Source organism: Tasmannia lanceolata, unplaced genomic scaffold (genome assembly GCF_043159265.1).
Source record: "Tasmannia lanceolata isolate RefF3 unplaced genomic scaffold, GAP_Taslan_0.1 ptg000037l, whole genome shotgun sequence".
Classification (NCBI taxonomy): Eukaryota; Viridiplantae; Streptophyta; class Magnoliopsida; order Canellales; family Winteraceae; genus Tasmannia; species Tasmannia lanceolata.
This window is the reverse complement of record NW_027518714.1, coordinates 11,487,691-11,506,055: the sequence shown is the minus strand read 5'-3', so window position 1 is coordinate 11,506,055 and position 18,365 is coordinate 11,487,691. Positions and strand designations below refer to the sequence as shown.

General features: G+C 37.1%; 1 long non-coding RNA gene across 3 annotated transcripts; it reads left to right on the top strand.

Annotated features, from left to right (window-relative positions):
* Positions 1–594: 594 nt before the first annotated feature.
* Positions 595–11,166, top strand: LOC143862430 (uncharacterized). Of its 3 annotated transcripts, none has more exons than XR_013240305.1 (4): positions 595–764; positions 7,922–8,069; positions 8,839–9,083; positions 9,954–11,166. It is a non-coding gene; the product is annotated as an uncharacterized LOC143862430 (long non-coding RNA). The 3 variants fall into 3 exon arrangements; XR_013240304.1 differs by having other exon boundaries at positions 596–764; positions 8,834–9,083; XR_013240306.1 differs by lacking the exon at positions 7,922–8,069 and having other exon boundaries at positions 599–764; positions 8,834–9,083.
* Positions 11,167–18,365: the final 7,199 nt, after the last annotated feature.

Below are 18,365 nucleotides of genomic sequence, written 5' to 3'. Positions count from 1 at the left end.
AATCCTAGAGATTTGAAAACCCCATTCCAAAACTCCAGTACCCCCGGCCAATTTTCAAGGACTTGATAAGCCCATTCAGAAATTGGTAACCCCATTTTTATACTAGATAACCCCAATCACAGAGACTTGAAAACCCCCTTCCAAAACTCTAGTATCCTTGGCCAATTTTCAAGGACTTGATCACCCCATTCGGAAATTAGTAACCCCATTTTTTATACTAGATAACCTCATTCCTAAAGACTTGAAAACCCTCTTCCAAAACTCCAGAACTCTCGGCCAATTTTCAGGGACTTGATAAGCCCATTCTGAAATTGGTAACCCCATTTTGATACCTAATAACCCCAATCGTAGAGACTTGAAAACCCCCTTTCAAAGTCAAAACATGTTTTATATGCCAAAGGGTATTTTCGTCCAGCTTTTACTGACAAGACAGATTTTGTCCCCCCATTGGTAATTTCTGAAAAGCCTGGGTCCAGTTGATAATTCTGCCTAATGTTTGTCCCCCATTGGTAATTGGTCCTTATTTTTTTTCATGGGCAATACCCGAGTTGCACTCCTTATTTTTTATACCTACTCTTTTACACTACAGAGGCTGTCCAAGGTAAAAAAAGCGGGTAAATATATCATTTCCCAAAGAGAAAAAGGGATCTTCTTTAGGAACGCCACAATACTCATTTGTTTCTTAGCTTGTTACAATTCTTCTCTTTCTGCAAGGATTCCTCCGTGCCTGCAACATGAAGAACGTTGAAAATCAACCCTATCCGGTACTTCATATTCCTTCCTAATTGCGTTGATATTGTTCCCTTTTTTGCTTTTCTTGGACTATTGATTGTTTTCTATGGAACTTTAATGCAAAATGCTCTCATGATATCGCGCTTGTCTGAATTTTTTTTAATCTTAATTGATGAAAGAACCCTGTTTGTTGAATAATGCAAATCCCATATTGAAGATTAGGGTCTGAATCCCGAGTAATTGAAGTTTTCAACCTTTTAATTTGAAAGAGAAACTAGTGTTTTACTGATTATAATTGAATATGATTCCATAATTCAATCACTTGTGTTGCTTGGGTGTCCTTTATTTCATGAACTTGAGTTCTGTTTTCAAATATTAGGCGCCTGTCGAACCCACGCATCAGCTTGTTGGGTTTTGGGATGTAAGCATGGCCCAATTCGAGAGGCACGATAGGGTGTTCCTGTTAGCTGTCTATATGAATATCCTTTCTGTTGAGAAAATCTGCCGGGCAAATCCAATCTGATCGTGCACAAATTAAACGGAAAAAATAAAAATAACCACAAGCAACATGATGAACACCAAGATTTTATGTGGTTCGGCCAAGCCTACATCCACGGGCAAGCAACACTATCTTCCATTATGAGAGAAACAACATACAAGGATTATAATGGATTAAACCCAAAACTTGCAACCCTTTCCTTGCTTCTCAACCAAAGACCGTACAAGAGAGTAAACCAAGAGAAAAACCCAAGAGAAAACCCCGAGAAGAAAACCCACAAAGAAGAACCCAAGAAGAACTCCTCTCTCTCTCTCTGAGGCAGCCGACACACCCCAAGAGAAACCCTCTTACTGCGCTCTTGTTTTTTATGCTGTAGCCCATTAGAAGAACCGAGCGTCTTTTATGGGTTTTCCCAAAAAACCCTAAGAAGCACTTTCCGATTTTTCCTTTTGCCTTCCCACCCAAGACATCACCGTGGGTGGGAAATAGGGCAACTTTTCCAACACTTAGAATCACCCTGTTACCACACATAACCTTATTCTTAGTGTTCCTTTGTTTCTTTCAGTTTTGTTTTCCCCAAAAAATCGAGGATGAAACTATAATTGCAAGATTGAAATCGCCTTATTCGGACCCAAATTTTTCTAACCGCTCCTACTTTACTGAGCTCCGAAGTAGGTCTATAACATCTGCTCATAAAAGGGAGGCCCAGTGCATGAGACTCCCACCATTGCGGGGTATGGGGAGGGCTAGAAGTACACAGACTTATATACCCCTGCTTTGCAGAGAGGCTGTTTCCGTGACTCGAACCCGTGACCACCAGTGGTCACAAAAAAAATATGGAGAGTCTTTCTGCACAAGTAATCTGAGTGCAAATCATACTCTATTGCTCAGACCATATTTGCTGGTTCCCAATCCTTTCTAAACTTCCCCTCCTAGTCAAGAGAGGCAAGAAACATATTGGAACAATTACCAAAGGGGGACAAAAATTAGGCAAAATGATCAACTGGACCAGGCTTTTCAGAAATTACCATTGGGGGGACAAAATCTGTACGGATGGAAAAATGTGGTCCAAAATGCCCTTTTATTTTCTTAAAGACCACGTTCCTTTTTAATTTTCTACTTTTCCCTTTTCCCTTTTCCCTCTTCTTTACTGTTTCCATTTTCAACTTTGGTTTTTTAACCTAGTATTGGACGTGGGAAAACTCGACAAACACGTCAGTAGTTTTTTTTTTTTTTTTTCATTTTCTCTATCTAGGTTTTGTTTTTTCATTTTTTTAGGGTTTTGTATTTTGTTCCTCTCTAATGATTTCTGGTAGATAACCCTATTTTGAGAGTTGAAAACCCAATTTTAGGTGGATACCCTATTTTGAGGTTTTGTTTTGAGAGTTGGAAACCCTCTTTAGATATTTTGTAAGCCCCATTTAGATACTTGAAAACCCCTCTTTTATAGACCTTAAAACCTTTGACAACCCCCTTCTAGAGAGTTGAAAACCCCTCTCTTATAGACTTTAGAAGCTTTGAAAACCCCCTCCTAGAGAGTTGAAAACCCGATTTCATACATAATCCAATTTAGATAATGGATAGCTCCCTTCATAGATTTGAAAAGCCCCCTTCTATAGTCTTGAAACCCCTCTAGATACTTGATACCCCCAATTAACTTGATACCCCCAATTAACCACATGATAAGCCTTTTTGTACTTGAAAACCCTCCCTTAGATATCTGTTAACCCCAATTTAGGTACTTGATAATCCCCTTGGGACCTGAGAAGCCCTCTATAGACACTCGAAAACCCCCATTTAGGTACTTGATCAGCCCTATTTGTGAAGCTACCTGATGTATAAAAAGGAAAAGTGTATAATGGAATTGAAGAAGAATTGTGAATTCTACAGGCGTTGAAATTTCCTAGTCATTATACCTCTAGTTGGTGCAGAGCATCGCATCAGCTTCTGTTTGTGGATTGTCCCATCTTTAAGTAAACTGCAAGAGGCACCCAAAAAATTATCAAAACATAAATAAAACATCCAAAATCTTGGCAGCAAACATCTTCAACTTACTATCCACTCAACAACAGTATTTTACTCAACTGGACCCACATCTATGCTTGAAGCTTTGTAAGCCAAATATTCCATCGCAATAACATCAAAATCTCTACGGCCATGTTTGGAAACCATGAGTTTTTTCATGGATAAACTTAATCAATGGACAGAGAGGACGGGAGAGGGATTTAGGAGGGTAAGTGAAGATTTAAAATTCCTGAAACCCAAAAGCACACACATGTGCATAAATTCTTATCCCTTCTTCTAATGAGAATACACCCCCATCAATCACTTTCCTTTTTCTGGAATATTTCGAAAACTTCATGCAGGAAATAATTTCTTGCATGGGGTGTCTTGTTCCAACCGCGTACAAAAGAAAGCAGGAGTTTTTATTGTTCTATCTTTTTCTATTTCTAATAAATCGGTAGGGGTCCCCGTTAAACCCCAGTTTACGCATAAAAAAAGAAAGGAAGCAGGAAGAGACTCGGTGCACAACAAAAAAACCCAAATTACTTAAACCCAGATGGATGTATCCTCGGTGCACATTTCACAATCAAATTATAAGAAAAAGGCAAGCCTTAACAGTGCAAACACTAAAACACGAGTGTGATAATACCATTATTCACAAGAGATAGGACAAAGATTGGGCTGGTGCCATTTCCTATTAACCAAATAACTAAAAAAAACTATACATATAACAAGATTTAAGTGATGGAATCATTTCCCAAAGTAGAAGAAGGATTATATAATTGGCAGAGCACAATTAGGAATAATGTCAACTTTAAGAGACTTAGAAAAGGATGCTAGAAAGAATAAGAAAGCTAGCTGAGATATACACAATAGAAAGAGTATACAGGAAGTTCTTTGAACCTTTTTTTTCTTTGTAAAAAAAACTGACAGCAACTCACATATTCCTCTATAAGTTAGACAATCCTAACACCAAACATCATGAGGAGACAACTAAAGTATTGAACACTAACCAACCTTGAGAGGAAATCTTCATACAAATAAGCAAAATAAAACAGGTAGATCATTCAAATAACTGAAATATCCGAAAATAAACATTACAATTTAGGATCAAAAGTACTCTCACAAAATATGAAAATCAATTTTCACATCAAAGATCATTCAATCACTTTCATAGTCATCATTTTCCAAAATTGCTTCTGAAAGCTAGTGTCCTATTTCAAACCCCCTCTAATACAAACTGGAATTTCTTCTCTTTTTTTTAACATCCATCGTAATCTAGCTTTAGTCTCTATATATATTTTCATTTCACACCTGAATTTTAAATACATTTAAATCATAGTAGGGAAAGGCACACACGCACCTTTTTTTATATCAGTTTTCAAATATTTTTTTACTAGTCTCTTATTTATACGTTTGAGTATGTTCGTTACAGCTCCAACCTATCAGTTCTACACCTTAGAACCAACCTGAATCGATATAAAGGCTCTATTTACTAGCTGACTAAAGAGGGGTTTTCAAGTCTCAAAACAAAACCTCAAAATATAGTTATCCACCTGAAATAGGGTTTCCAAGTCTCTAAATGGGGCTTACCAAATATCCAAAGAGGGGTTTTCAAGTCTCTAAATGGGGCTTACCAAATATTTAAAGAGGGGTTTTCAAGTCTCAAAACAAAACCTCAAAATAGGGTTATCCACCTGAAATCAGGTTTTCAACTCTCTAGGAGGGGGTTTCCAAAGCTTCTAAAGTCTATAAGAGAGGGGTTTTCAACTCTCTAGAAGGGTTTTAAGGTCTATAAAAGAGGGATTTTCAAGTATCTAAATGGGGCTTACAAAATATCTAAAGAGGGTTTCCAACTCTCAAAATAGGGTATCCACCTGAAATCGGGTTTTCAACTCTCAAAATAAGGTTATCCACCAGAAATCATTAGAGAGGAAGAAAATACAAAACCCTAAACAAGATAAAACAGATATTGAGAAAACAAAAACATTGCAGAACCCTAAAAAAAAATGAAAAACAAAACCTAGATAGAGAAAATGGAAGAAAAAAAAAAACCACTCACGTGTTCGTCGAGTTTTTCCACCTCCAATGGTGGCTGCAAGATGAAGGAGATGACTGGTAGGTTAAAAAACCAAGTAGAAAATGGAAACAGTAAAGAAGAGGGAAGAGGGAAGAGTAAAAAAGTAAAAAGGAAAGTCGTCTTTAAGAAAAGGGCATTTTGGACCACATTTTTCCATCCGTACAGATTTTGTCCCCCATTGGTAATTTCTGAAAAGCCTGGGTCCAGTTGATAATTTTGCCTAATTTTTGTCCCCCTTTGGTAATTGATCCAAACATATTCAATCTATGCAGCATAGGAGGATCTAATATTGGCCATATCCTTATTATCCTAGCTACCAAGAGAGGTTGATCCACGAACATGAGTACATGTTTGAAATCTTTGACCGCGGAATTGTAGTCATATGAAAGTGTGAGACCCAACTTCTGTCATACAATATAACTGTGTTGAAATTATCAATGCGACGCCACAGTCTGAACTTTGAGCACCTTAATGCTAGTTAACTCTACCCATAGTTGACCTACCCCCCCCCGGCGCCCCCAAAAAAACAAAAAACAAAAAAAAAACAAAAACAAACAAAAAAAATAATCAGAGCCTTGGAGGCCCATATAGATATCAATCTGAATCCAGCAAAATTCTTTCCTTCCATCTCAACTGAAATTGAGAATTTCTCAATGACTAAAGTTCCACCGTTTATTTTAGTTTGATATCATGTGCTGAACTAGAAGAAGTTAGGATGGCAACCATGCTACCCTTCCAAATGCTATTGTGCTACTTTGCCCATGAAACTGCAAACTCTTCCCCCAAATCCTTTGACAACAAAACACATGTTTTTACACTCTCCAACCTTGAGGAAACTTCCACATTAGTTGATATCCATAAAATCCAGTATATTTCATTCCTTTTTTATGAGAAATTTCATTAATTCTCAATTCTGTGTATTCTAATCTGCAGTTGTTATGAAGAAATTCAATATATTTATAAGTGCGTTCTAGTGCGTTGTAGATTCTTATCCAAGACTTGTATCATTTGATGATGCCATGTGAATCGCTAGAAACATGTGAAGTGTATGGCTGACCCAATCACGAAAGTTTCATAAGGGGACTGGAGCAGGGTATCATGAGACAAAATATCTTCTTTCTAAAGAGATTTGATTCGGAACTATTATATGTCCAAGGTCCAATATTGAAATCATTTCAGAGGTTTTCCCTTACTTTGTCCGCGTCAACAAACAATTCGAAATACCTCGACTTTTTCATAACAGGTCCGAGTCAAACAGCAATGATTCGAAGTACTTCTTTTTACATTATACTATTTCGGAAACCCAAAGACTCGATCGTATGGATATGTAAAATACAGGATTTCCAATCCTAGCAGGAAAAGGAGGAAAAGAACGACTTCCTCTTTGAACAGTAAAGTAAAGAAAGAGGAAAAGAAATGAAAAAAAATGGGGTTGGTTGTTCCTCGTTGTAATATCCATAATTCTGGCAAGAGCTGGTTCATTGAAATAGAATATTTAGGAATAATTAGGTTGGAAAAAATTTCCTATCATGTGAATTACTTTGAGATTCGAAATACGAACATGGGAATCAAATCATTGAAATATTTGTTGGATCAAAAGGTTCTTATTCATATATTACTGGATTCAAGTAGATTTTTCGAAATCGAGTTATTTTTATTTCGCAGAATGATCTAGTAAGCAATTGATACAATTCGATTACTCAACTCAATTAGTAGTATACCTAGAGTCCACTTCTTCCCCATACTACGAGTGAAATGGAGAAATGCACTGACAGCAGTCTTGGGGACTTGGGTCGCCGACTATATGGGAAATTATACTCATTTTTTTATCTTTTGCTCTGAAGTACATCCACTGATGAAATTGGATGATCAAGTTCAATATTGAAAACTTGATAACAACTTCACACCAAAATTTCAAGATGGTGAGATGGACAAAAAAGGACAACAATAATTTATTGTTCAGGTGCTTTTTATGAGTTGTCTAAGAAAAAGCCCCCTTGTGGATGAAGAGCATGTTTTTAGGTGACATGAACCTTTATGGAATGAGTCATTAATCCTTGAATTGAGGTTTCTTTGATGGAAATCACAATTAACACAGAGCTGACTTATAGGTACTTCAATGTTTGTTCCTAAATTCAGTTTTATTATTGTTCAAATACCCCATTGACACGTTCCCTTTTCCCTTGGTGGAAACCATCTTTCTTTTGGCATCAATCTATCCCTCGAATGTTTTTATTGCACAACTGTATGCATCATTAAGTTGAGGCGTAAGTTAAATTAAGTGAGGCCTAATATAAGGAGGGTCAACTCAAGTTATGCAGTTTAGCGTTACAACTTAAAATAGGTGCATGTTAGCATTTCACTTAAAATTAGGCTCATTTTGGGGAAAAAATGGCTCTCTCAACCCAAATATTCTTTATTTCTGCACAACAAAAATCCCAAACCGCTAGCTCCTTCCATCGGTATGCAAGTTCTGTCTCTTCTTTTTCTCCCTCTTTTCTTCCTTTATACCCAGAAATTCATCCTTATTTCCTCACAATAACCAGACGGTTCTCCGTGTAATTTTTGTAATGTCATTATTTGAATAATATGCATTGGGTTTTCAGCTCTAATGGAATGGTGTAAAAGGAAGATGGTGCAAGCAAGGATACGTAAGATGGGGAAAATTGGAACAATCAACACTCCTCAAGCCTGAGATCTCTTCTGAACTCAGAGAAGACTGGTTGTTACATGTGTTTCATCGGCATTGTTGATGTATGTCTCCATCCATTGTTGTAGATGCAAAATCACGCTTAAATATGTATTTCAATGATAATGGTGATACATATTGTTTTTAAAAAAAGTAGTGTTGATTCATATTTGGGTCCATACTGTTATCAAATTTTAGTTCTGAGGTATTGTAACTGTATTTTTTTATGTATTGATGAAAGGTTAAGGTAATCCAATTGGTGCAATTTTTGTGATGTCTAGATCGCCCGGGGTCCATACTATTATCTATTTCATTAATGTATTGCAATACATTTGATGTTTTAAGTACTAAAATATGTCTTTTTGTTAACTTTGGTTGATTTAATGATTTCTTATGTTTTTTTAACAATTTTCCCGCTTTTGAACTTTTAACTATTTTTTTAAATAAATAAATTCTCCAGTCGTAGTGTCTTTTCTGAAAGAGCATGCCGGTTTGTCTCGTCCCACTGACCAAAACTAAACATCAAACGAAATGAAATTCATAAATATACAATTCTTAACTATGCAACCACATTTGCCTTCACTTAGGCTCTTCTCTCTATCTTGACCATCCCATTCTTTTATCAATAAAATGGCTATCATTTAAAAAAAAAAAAAAAAAACTATGCAACCACATCATCCAGCATATTGTCTGTCATGTTTTCAGTATTCCCTGTCCTTCCTGTGGACTTTCTATGTGCAATGATTGAAGCACATTGTATCCACTTTCTGTTACTCTGATCTCCTCCATCTCCAATCCTTTGGTCCTGCCTAACAATTTTTTTTGGTAGGTAAGCTGCGATTGAACCTCCGACCTTCTGGTTAAGGACAAAGCCTTGACCACTGAGCTAGAGGACCCCTGCCAAACACTTCATAAAGAGCATGATACAGGGTTTCCGACAGCTGGGTTTGGAAGACGGTATGTTTTCCAAATCTCCTTGGGAGCTAAACGACATCGACTTACCAGAGTCACTGGGGGGAGGTTGCCAACTCAAAGGACTGCCAGCAGAGAAGGGTGGATCCACTTTATTAGCTGATGAGGTGCACTAAATATATGCTGAATTAGATGTGGTATTTGAATGAAATGCATGAGGGGTTTTGAGTTGGACTCATTAGTTTGATTGGCTGGGGTGGGCTCTAGTATCTGGTTGCTACCAGTTGGACTCATTAATTTGCATTCTCATATTATAACGAGTATAGAACTTTTTTAAATGCTATGAGATGCTATTTGGATTCACTTTATTCTAATGTGTGTTCTCATTTTATTACCAGCGTTCAATCAAACAAGGACAGGGTTAGAAAAACCTAAACCACCACTACCTAGGATTTCGTATGTCAAACTGTCAAGGATTTCCTATGTCAATGCAATGTACTTGTCACTTTGTTCTGTACTGTCGTATTTTGGCTTCTTTTCTTCTTTCAATCTTTTAATAAGTTAAAGAAATCTCATTCAGAAAAAAAGAGTAAATTAGGATCTCTGGAAGTAGCTCAAGCAATGAAAACCATGAGAGAGCCTGACTTGCCAGATGATAAAAAACATCATAGACACCTTGACTTATCAAAAAGTGAACTTTTTGGAATTTTTAAAAATATCAGCTACCTCAACTGTCCTTGGGTGTCCACATTGCCGTAGATAATTTTCTCCATTCAGAAATATTATTGTAGGTCAGAAGCTTGCATCTCGTTCACCCAGTAAAGGCTAAAACCCATCCATTTAGAACTAGAAAAAGATGTATGCACTCCTATGATCCTATCAAATACTGCATGTTACATTTTGGGTCCATCTAGTATAATAAGTGGAGACTGAAGTGGGAAATATGAATACAAACCCATTTATGAGAGAATCATCTTTTCCTTGCACACTATAAAATCACAATTTTCTAACCTCAAATTTTTGTCTATTTTTTGCAGCTTTTCATAGAGACAACTATTCTCTGTGCTGTATGATTATTGGCTCTTAAGGTACGAGAATGAATTGTTCCAACTCAAGGACCTCTTCCAGTTTCATGTTTTGAGTTACGAGCTCCAAATTGTGAAGCCAGACAGCATTAGTTTGGAGTTCTAATATGTGAAGCAAGAGGCAGCAATCAGCATATGGCAATCAAGAAACCCGGAAAGTAGACATTTGGCTTGCCAATCAATGAAAATTAGGGGGTCTACCAAGTATAACATCTTTTACCTCTGTTATCACCATCAATCATCCTGCCTTGGTTCTTTAACTATGGATCATCCCACGCTGGCATGTCCAAGTTGATTTTGTAGTATAATAATTGCATCCCTATATTTCTAAGGGTCTGTTTGATTTAGCTTATGACAACCGATTGTGGAGTCCCCAACCGATTATTGGACAGAAAATTTAGTGCAATTTAGTGCAATTTTCTGTCCAATAATCGGTTGGGGACTCCACAATCGGTTGTCATAAGCTAAAACAAACAGGAATGAACAGGGCCTAAAAGGATGTGGTGCTGCACTAACATGTTATTGTTATATGTCCAACTAATAAGCATGTATTGAACATGTCTTGATTATACCATCGTGAAGTAACAAATTATAAATCCATTTTCTTTTCAATCTGAGGTTCATTGTGGATAATTGTATGTATCAATTGGACTCATCTCCAAGCATAACAGTTTTCACAGTTTTTAAATTCTGGGACGCCGATAATCGGAATAGGCTGATCATGAAACTGCTTTTTCAGATTTTTCTGGCACTTACATAGGAACTCCAGTACAAGTTTGTGGATACAACAACATTGAAGACTACATGGCAGAGCCGATGAAATAATACGCTTGACAGAAGTCGTCTTATCACCATTTTTTGACCAGGTTTTTGACTCCACAAGTTTGAAACAATGACTTTTGAGGTAATCATATCAAATTCCTGTATTGGGTTTAAGATTATATAGACTTGAGATTATTGGATTTTGAGAATAGAAACCAAGTAGTATCACGGTAGCACCTCAAGTTTGGAGGATACAACAGTACTATTTTAATATCCCCGTTCCCTTCTTTTCATAAAAGCGCTCACTTCATTGAACACTTTTTATTGGTCGTTGCCATTGATAGCTTTTTATGAATTGTAACATCTTATGGCAACTAATTAAAAGTTTGAGTTATGATTATAATTTTATGTGCCCTCATAAATGGATATTGACCAATGGGAGAGCCCTTCAACCCTTTTTTTTTTTGCAAGGACTCCTGTGAGTCTAGCATTCCTTAAAACTTTGAGGAATGTGAAACAACCAGTTACTCCAAAAGCTTAAGCTGTTGGAGAAGGCATTATTTATTATCCATTTATGAGTGATATTGACCAATGGGAGAGCCCTTCTACCCCCTTTTTTTTTTTTTTTTTTCTCTGCATGGTCTCCTGTCAGTCTAGAATTCCTCTTAAAGTTTAATGGTAGAGGAGTGCCATTATCAAAACATGGGAGTGAGGGTATCATGTCCCTACATTATAAGTAATAATTAGACCTGGCAAACGGGTAACCCGGGCGGGTACGGGTAGCCTTTCATGAACCCGGAACCCATCCGGGCGGGTATACCCGCGGGTAACCCGGCAAATTTAAAGAAGAAATTATATATATATATATATATATATACGAAAAGAAATTATACGATGAATGGGTGTATGAACACATAAAGGTGGTACGATGGATGTACAAGTCTTGATATTTAATCCAACAGCAGTTTCTTAACAAGTCAGCTGCTGTTGGATCAAATATCAAGGATGGGATGATGAGTACATGTTTATACGCCCATTAATCATACAATTTTTCATCTACTTTAACAAATGTTTGTTTTGGTACAACCAAAGATACCAGTTACATGGTCTGATTGCTTTGACTTGTTTTGTTCGCTCACCCACAGTCTATTTTTTAGTGTTTAGTGTTTAGGCCTTAAGAATAAAAAGTTGAAAACCGAATGGCGGGTAACCAGCGGGCACCAACGCCCGACCCAGACCCACCCACGGGTTACGGGTACAAGTTGGGTGCGGGTGTTTTTTTCTCGCGGGTATTAAAATTGGTACCCGTACCCTTGCGGGTATTAAAATTGGTACCCGTACCCCTGCGGGCCGGGTGTACCCATTTTGCCGGGTCTAGTAATAATACCAAATATAGCAAAGAAAACAGCAACGGTCAAAATGTAAAGTGCCTTTTCTAATCATTTATTTTACAATGTTTTTTGCCTCTCTTCCCGGGTGATGATTTCCACTCCTCTCTTACATTGTGTGTGATTTTAGGATTTTATTAAGGCTGAGATGGACTTTCAGTCCACCCCAAATATAGGAAATTTATTTTAATTTGCCCTTCTAAGTAGTAGAAGGGGACTTCACTTTATATGTAATATTGATGCCTTACAAATGTATGGCTATTAACTATCTTATACATGTAAATTTCTCTACGCATTTTTTTAGCTAACTTTTGGTTCATGCGACAATCTAATGTGTATGTTGTTTTTTGAAAAAAAGCCAGTGGTATCTAACAAGTTAGAGGAGTAAACTTAATCTCCATGAAAGTAAATTTCATGAATTAATTACTCGATAAGAACAGTCTAACATTGGATCTGAAAAGGGCAAATTGAGATCCAAGTCTAGCAGAAAATGTGTACAATGCTTTAGTTGAAAGGAGTTTGGTTACGAGATGTGGGATTGTCTAACCATTCAAAAAAAAAGAGATGTGGGATTGTCTAGGGTATACTGGCAACATTAGTAATACGGCAGTAGCAGTGTAGTGTCGGATGAGCGTAAGAGTTCGCAGGATATCTCTTCATAGTCTCCACATGTAATTGCACATTTTTTAGTGTGGAGTAAATTTTAAGGAAGTGATATATCCGCCCCTTTTGATTACTTGGCACACTCAGCAACAGTTTACGTGGTAGTCAGCCCCATTGAATCCTTCTGACGTGAAGTACATCACCCCCTCTGCAGTGTATCAGTGGCAGTCAGCCCCATTGAATCCTTCTGACGTGAAGTACATCACCCCCTCTGCAGTCATTGATACACTGCTGCATGGTGTCCCAAGTAATCAAAATGGGCGGATATATCACTTCCCAAATTTTATATGAGGTTTTTGCAAAGGAAATCTTCTACTTTGCTTTGTTTGCAAAAACGGTCTTCTAGTTTGAAAATTTGCAAATTAGGTCATGCCATCAATTTGTGACCAGAATACCCACAGTTAATTGTTTTCTACTCATAAAAAGACCAGAATGTCCTTATATGTACGAAGACGTAAATTATCTAGTAAAAAGATTAAAATACCCGTGACGCTCAGTAATATGTTTTGATAGGTTGGGTCCAACAAACTCAACTCAAATCCATGCATCGGGTGGAGCCCACCATTTTTGCTCATGTTTTGATGGCGTAGGTCCCACAATCTCCCATTTGTAGGGTGGGCCCAGCATGCTAGTATATATAGAAATGATATTCCCACGCCCTCGATTCAAAACATATCATCGACCATGGGTATTTTGGCCTTTTTACAAGGTAATTTTTGTCTTTTCACATATAAGAACATTTTGGTTCTTTTATGAGTAAAAAATAAACCATCGTGGGTATTTTGGTCACAAATTGATGGCATGACCTGATTTGCAAAATTCACTGAAATTTGACGACTATTTTGCTTATTGTCAAACTAGAAGACTCTTTTTGGCAAATAAATCAAACTAGAAGATGTTTTTTAGCAAAAATCTCATTTTATATTTTAGTTGTTTTCTTCAATTGTGCTCGAGGAGGAACCATTTTGATATGAAAAGAAAAGAGGGTCGGTGCATTTTGGTCTCTAGTTGTGATAGCATGTGTGTTGATATGGTGAAGGGTTTCAAATTTACAATCAATGAAATGTTTATTAAAGTGATGAGTGTTGATATAATTTCTCATGTCTTTTAATGAATTTTTTAATAGTAAAAAGTATTCGTTGAAAAAGACCGAGATGGTCAAAGATGAAAATACAGAGCAAAATAAAATACAGCGGGAGAGATTTATGATATTTGATAATAAGACTATTTTGATCTTTTTTTTTTTTTTTTTGGTAACAAAGGGTGTCCCCACCCCCTTCGGAGGTCGGACTATTTCCTTCCGGATGCGCGCAATCACCAGGAACCACGCTCATCGGGGGGATTCGAACGCTCGTCACTGGGGACCATACTCATGACTTTACGCCAAAGAGCCACTCCCATGAGCTAAGACTGTTTTTTCTATTTTAGTTAATTTTCATGATATAAGAGTATTTTTGTTATTTTTCCATGAGATTATGGTAATTTGCTCATTTTTATTGAGATGGGAGTATTCTGTTTTTTTAACTAGCAAATTAGGTATGTTAGGGAAATTTTGGGTGCATTCAAACGGTGATAGCTAATGTGAAGGGAGCATAATAAATCAATGAAGGAATCCTAAGGCCCTGTTCGTTTTAGATTATGGCAACCGATTGTGAGCCCAGACCTATTATTGAACTCAAAATAAAATTGGCCAAAGATATGTTAGTGAGATTGGGTTCGATTATTCTGTTTGCACATGTTAGCTTGTATTGAGTCAATTGTGAGATTGGGTTCGATTATTTGTTTTGCACATGTTAGCTAGTATTGAGTCAATTGACCTAACCAACCTTTTTCTCACTAATGGTCTCATTAAAGTCGTCCTAACTTCACAAGTATATATATTAACATGTATTTTAAAAAAGCCTTTTCCATGTGGTCTCATGTGTTTCTCCTTAGGTCAATAGGGTCTTGATGAGAGAGAGAGTATGCTTCCTTATTTGGCCATGTTCTCAAGAAGAAGAAGAACAAAACTTAGACCCTGATTAAACCTACTCAAATGAATATTATTGGCCATTATATGCCTGACCACCTTTGATCGCCCTCTCATCAGATTGTACTTTTGATCAATAATGATGAAAAAAGTCATCGTAAAGATGTCTTTAAGCCGTTGATTTTTGCAGATATCGATCAATGAAATCTCAATTCAACATCAGACTCGGACTCACCATTAGATCAATGGTTTCGATCACCAAGCACATATGCCACATGTGCATTGGACCATGGTTGTTTTTGTTCATCGAGATGAGATCATCTTGCTAGTCTATTTTGCAGGTAGGTCTCACTATCTGTGACTTCTAAGAAGCCATGGTTGGGTTTCAAGTGGCCCACTTTCATTAATCGACTTACGATCATGGGTGGACGGCGGGGATGAGATATTGAACATAGGTTATGAGTGTTTTCACATAGTATCATTTCCTCTTTAGGACATAAACCTCAAAAGAAAAACTACATTATTGTGCACCTTTCCTAAGAAACAGAGAAATATATTCATTTCCTCTGATCTTTGAGTGCTAAAAAATACCTGAAGCTCAACCTCAGATCGACACCAATGCATGAATCTGATGGGTGAGAGAACATATTCATGTATGTAAGATTATTAAAAAAAAGAGAATAGAAATATAGATAAATCCATGAACCCAATTCTTGAATTTCTAGCCAAAGGTATCTAGAGATTCATAACTTGAAAGGGTAAGAAATAAAATAACTAATTCTATATGCTGCGTCTAATACCTCGGGAGACTAAGCTACATAGAGCTTGTGCTCTCTTTGTTTCTTTCTTTTTTTCCCATGTGGGTTAGAAACACGAGGACCCATCCTCTTAAAACACCACATGTCATCTCATTACTTCATTAATCCATTGAGATTGGCCATTTTCAGGTCTCGATAACTTGTATACTTGAAAGACTACCGAAACTCCATCAAATGCCTTGAAAGTTGAAGAAAATAACATGGTTTTGGGCACATGCAAGGATGTGTTTGTGGCACGTGAAAGGCCCTAGAATGGAATATAAATAACTGAGGGCACCTTCTTCAACGTTCAACCGTTTTATAACGACCTCATAAATGGAATCTAGTAGTTGGGAACTGGTCAAAGAGGAATGTGATCGATGGTAGTTAATGAGGTCACCCACATTCAAGTTCAATGATATAATCCCCATCTCCTTAATGTGTTAGTAGCCATTGATTATCCTATTCCTAAACAAGTAGATATTCCTCAATGATATCATTAAGAATTGCCACGTGGAAGATCGAAAAGAAAACACCTGTCAATTTTTCTGACGACGCAATATAATAGTCCTCCTCGGAGATCAGACAAAGTGCATTGTGCTTGATCATAAGATCAGAAGCGTAGGATCAAATCCGTTCGAAGAGCACCCGAATCGCATTGGCCAGGGGGAGTACTAGAGGGTAAAATCACAACATTTCGTCATGTGAAAATGGAAAAGTTGTTGTGTTTGAGTGAAAATGTTCTACTGAGGCTAGGGTTTGGATCTTATATAAGGTCTCCTGTAGACCTATGTTGTAGACCTGTTGGGTGTCTTGTACTTTGTAATACTGTCCTTATAAGTATCACCTTTCTCTATGATAATTGAGATTTTGAGGAGGAGATTTCCTATAATTATCAACAAATATAATTAACAAAGTAATAAAATAATAATCAATGAGAGTATAGGTTAATTATAGTTTTGAGATCAAAGGAGAGAACATTAAACTTTGAAAATCTACCAGAGCGACAAAATTATTCCCATGTAATTTTGCAGCAGGAATCTTGGGTTGTTTTTCTTCTCCACAAGTTTTCAAGGGGCCATGTGACTCAACTGTTCCTTGACCAAGCATTCTCTCTCTCTCTCTCTCTCTCTCTCTCTCTCTCTCTCTCTCTCTCTCACATTAGGTTTTCTTAGCAAGTAGGAGGCCTAACCCTGGCTTTAGATCTCAAAACATCGAAATATCTAAGTTGGGTTGCAGTTATGAGGTTTCCATTACAAGAATATTTTATAGGGCTTTTATAGTGGAGGTGACTCATAGAACTTGTGACAAAGATTTGCTTCAAATCATTCCCACCATTCACCAAAATTTCCTTTCACATGCCTAGGTTATATGCATGTTGCATATAACCTAACCCTAGAACTCTTGAATCCAACGGTTGGTATCTAGATTTCCAATTTCAGATACTTTGAAAGCCCTACATTTGTTGTTTTAATGGTAAACAAACAAGGGTGTCTAAGTAGTTACAGTTATTTGCTTTTTTAATTGCGAGTTCTACAATGAAGGTGGTGAAACATCTAATAACAACATGAAGCCGCCATGGTACTTGTGGAAGCAATGAGTAATGCTATATATAATAAAGAAAGAGAATAGAATAAGAGAAAGTGATTGCCTAAAGGTCTTAAACTAAAAAAACCTAATAATTAGCCCATATTTGAAATCTAATTTGACCCCACCTAATCATGAACTGAGCCAAACAAGTCATTTTTATATGATATAGAACTCCAATTTTAGTTAAATTCCCTTTCGACCAAGAGTTTGAACTGAATAAAGCCAGGGCAAAATTTAAGCAACCATAGATTATGAGAAAATATCTATCAGAGTGGGCAGGTCCCACTATGATCGCACCCCATAGGCGGTGCCAAGGGTGGTGACCAAATCCCTAGAAAGGAACGTACTGATCTAAGTGATCACATAACGATAAAACGACATCCGTCCAAAACTCGTCTACGCATGATCTAGAGGGTGCTCCACAACCCAATAACTTTTGCTTAGTTTAATTCAAATGTTATTAGTAAGAAGCTACTTCTTGGGAGTAAGCAGAACCGAAAGTTTGATGAAAGCCCAATGTTTTTGCTAAAATAAATGGAAAGAAGTGAGGAAAGAATCCACATATGATGCTAAAAGTGGCATGGGAATGAAAGTTCCCAAGTGGGGTTGGCTAATGAAAACTGGGCTGGCCTCAGCTGTACAATGCTGTGGAGAGCTGGGGATGATAATTTCACACATCCCTATCATTATCAACTCGTGAATGGAGATGGATACTAGTATTCTTATATCCCCACTCTTTGTAATTTTGCAGTTGGTGGTTTGCTTTTGAGTTTTGGCTTCATCAAAGTTGGCAAAGAGATGAGTCTCTCTACTCATTCCGGAGCCCTTAAAAATTAAGTATTAGAGAAACGCCAAACACCTTCCACTCACTTTCTACATGAAAAGGAGAGACTCCCATGAAACCAAAGTCTAATGCACATGCCTCCCTCCATCTGATTGCACTCTCACAGAGGAAGTGGGGTACACAGTCATTATCCTTTCTATCCATGGATAAACAAATTCTGATTACAAAGCCTATCCACTAAATTAATGTGTGAAATTTGATTGCCAAAGATCTCGTTAGGATTAGAAGGAGTTGTAGCCGTCCATTAATGATTTCAACGAGATTCAGCCATAATTTCAAAGGTCGAATTAAAGGCTATAAATTTTCCCTTACTGGGGTTTCTTTCTTAGGCTGTATGGATATCTGGCATTA